Source organism: Macaca mulatta, chromosome 3 (assembly GCF_049350105.2).
Source record: "Macaca mulatta isolate MMU2019108-1 chromosome 3, T2T-MMU8v2.0, whole genome shotgun sequence".
Taxonomy (NCBI): domain Eukaryota; kingdom Metazoa; phylum Chordata; class Mammalia; order Primates; family Cercopithecidae; genus Macaca; species Macaca mulatta.
In genome coordinates this window covers 4,306,804-4,310,000 of record NC_133408.1, presented here as the reverse complement: position 1 = coordinate 4,310,000, position 3,197 = coordinate 4,306,804, and positions in this window count along the sequence as shown.

Sequence of the window (3,197 nt, the reverse complement as noted above, 5' to 3'; positions counted from 1 at the left end):
ATGAGCCGCACCTCCACCTGAGAGCCCGGGGCCCCAGGATCCCATCCCTTAGAGGCCAGTGACCTTGGGAAAGTCTCAAGGTCACTGTCAGCTGGAAGGCCAAAGCCGAGATCCACCGAGAGCCTGGAAAGAGCCGGCTCAGGAGCGAGCAGACCCTGATCTATGCTTCCCAGGGTGAGGGAGCAACGCTGAACTCCACTGTGCAAGTGTCGAATCAAAAGCAGTGAGTGCACTGAATTTCACCATTTTAAAATGCAATGGCCGGGTGGTGGCTCACGCCTGTAATTCCAGCACTTTGGGAGGCCGAGGTGGGCAGATCACCTGAGGTCAGGAGTTTGAGACCAGCCTGGCCAACATGTTGAAACCCTGTCTCTATTAAAAATACAAAAATTAGCTGGGCTTGGTGGCGGGTGCCTGTAATCCCAGCTACTTGGGAGGCTGAGGCAGGAGAATTGCTTGAACCTGGGAGGTGGAGGCTGCAGTGAGCTGAGATCACACCATTGTGCTCCAGCCTGGGCGACAGAGTGAGACTCTGTCTCAAAAATAAACAAATAAATAAATAAAAAGCAGTAAAATGATCTCTAATTAATATGTTCTTTATCTCGGTGTTAGCAGACCCTTGCAAGTGGCGTGTAACCACCAGAGTTCGGGGCCCTCTGCGTTTATCTCAGGGACAGGTGGGGCTGGCTAGAAGCCTGCCCGCTGGGGAGCACTGACCTGGGTACTGGCCTGGGTATGAGAAGCAATCTCTACTCGCCAGAGCCACTGACATGAATTCTGACCTGCCCAGGAGTGAGCTTCCTGCCGTGGGCCCACTTAGTACCCAGGCCTGTCCCCCATGCCAGGCAGGGGTATCTGTCTCTGGGCCCAAAGGCCCTGGGCTCCCAGACTCTTAAGGGCCCACAATTCCTCTGTGCAGCTGGGCTTGCAGGCCCCAGGGTGCTCAGGCCGGCACAGCTGGCGGCAGGGCTGGGCTCCAGGCAGGGCTGGGGTCCAGAAGGGCTGAAGGCAGGGCTGGGGTCCAGGAGGACCTGGGGATGGGGTGGCTGCCCCGTTACTGGGATGGGGTGCGAGGAGTCCCAGAGGCGGGTGGGCCATAAAATTGCCCCTGCCTGGGACAGATTGGAGTCCAGGACAGGAGAAGAGACTGCGCCCACAGCAGGAAGCGGGTGCTGGGGTGGGAACAACGCTGACAGTCCCCTGGCCCCGGATCATTGATGCCAGATCTTAGTGAACATTTTGACATCCCTGAGCAGCCGGGTTGATGGATTCATTTTGCAGCCCAGGAAACTGAGGCTCCAAGCGGGAACCAGGCAGTGTCAGTCAAGGGAAGGCGAGTTGGGGTGTGGGAAGGGCATGTGGGTGAGGAGGGGGCCCACTACATCTTCTCACCTCGCCTCAGCCTGGCTTTTCCCAGAGCCCAGCCCTGGAAGTCTGGAGGGGACGGGGCAGTGGTCGGGGCCTGAGCTCCGGCGCTGTGAACACTGCCGTGGCCGACTTGATGGCGCGCTGCTGTCCGATTTTGCACGGCCAAATGGGGGCTCCTTCTACCCTCCTCTCCTGTTCCCCCCTTCTACAGCCGGAGCCAGGTCCCCTGCTCCCTGGCCAGCTGCATGGACGGGAGAGAGTCAGCCCCTTGGGTTTACGCAAGTCCGTCATCCGTGGGCTGCGGGGCCGTGGGGCTGTGCAGGGAGGGCTCACGGGGCAGGGGCTTGGGGAGGGGCAGGGTCCCTGCACTGATGGCAGTGGCGCCGCTGGGACCCCGCCCGGTGGGAAGCGCCACATCCGGGATTCCTGTCCTGTGTCTAGCGCCTCCCCAGTGTTCCTGCTCCCACCCTGGCAGATCTCCTGAAACTCCTTTTGGAAGCCACCCGCGTCACCGCCAGGCCGGAAACAGCCCCTTCCCAGTTCCACTTGATCCCCCTGCCGGGTAAGGTCATGACCCCACCCCGAGGAAGGGCCCCCCACCACGCCCACAGCTCTTCCCTGCCCGGCCTGCGGCTCAGACATGTGCTAGAGAATGTCACTGTGCTACTGATGTGAATGGCCCTGGTTCAAGGATGGGTAAACTGGAAACCACCTTCACTGTCCCCAGGCTGGTCCAAGGCCAGGTCATTCAGATGTTCTGGGCCTCAGTTTCTCCATGTGACTGGAGGGAACTCCAATACCCAGACAGGGCTGCTGGGGAAATTCAGTGGGTCAACTGTGACCTTAACAATTATGTGTGGGGGGTGACTTCCCAGGGCCAGGAAAGGAGGGAAGGGCAGGCACAGGCAATAGGAAATTCTGGGGACCAGACTCCTGGGGCTTCCCTGTGCCCTCACCCAGCCCAGGATGGAGCTGGCATCCCTTCTACGGTGAGGCTGTGCAGTGGGGTGACACCACTCCAGAAGATCCTGCAAACCCAACCCCTCCATTCATGCCCCATCCTCAGCCTCCTGCCAGCAAAACCCAGACAGGGAGTGCGTCAGCCCATAGACACAGGCAAGCATATGCACACACACACCCCTACGCACACTGCATGTTGCAAATGAAAAGGAGGAGGGCTCTCTGCAGAGAAAGACAAGTCATCTGATACTGTCATCTGAGCCCCGGTGGCCAAGATCAACACTGATTGTTGCCCAGCAAAGTTGTCACAGACCCACTTTTGGCTCAACAAAGCAGGGGAGGAAAGAGCTGTGGGCCATAAACACTCATGACATTCAGCAGGGCGGGGCTGCGCCGTGTGCTGTGTCTACTGAGGTGCAGTCCCTGGCGACGGGCCCTGAGTGTGCATGCACGTGTGTGTGCACGTGTCTGTGAGCACATGCCTGCATGTCTCCACTCACATATGCCTGCATGGATGTGCATGTGTGTGTGTGTGTGAGCATGCACCGTTTGCATCTATGCGCTTATGCACACCCGTGTGTCCATGTTTGGGTGCATGTGTGACCATGCACACCCCAGGTAGAAACGCATTTGCTCCACGGCAATGACCCAGATTTCCTCCAGGACTCCGTGCCTAGAGGGGCTGTGGACTGGTTTTCACAGGCAGCGTGCACACCCCTGGGTCCTTCTTGGAGCCACACCTGTGTGTCTGGGAGTGAAGAAGGGGGAACCCTGGCCACTGTTCAGTGCCTGCTCCAGTCTGGTGGTGTGCAGGACACAGCCCTGGGAGGGAGTGTCACTGGGATTGTTTTAGGGAGGGGAAGTGAGGC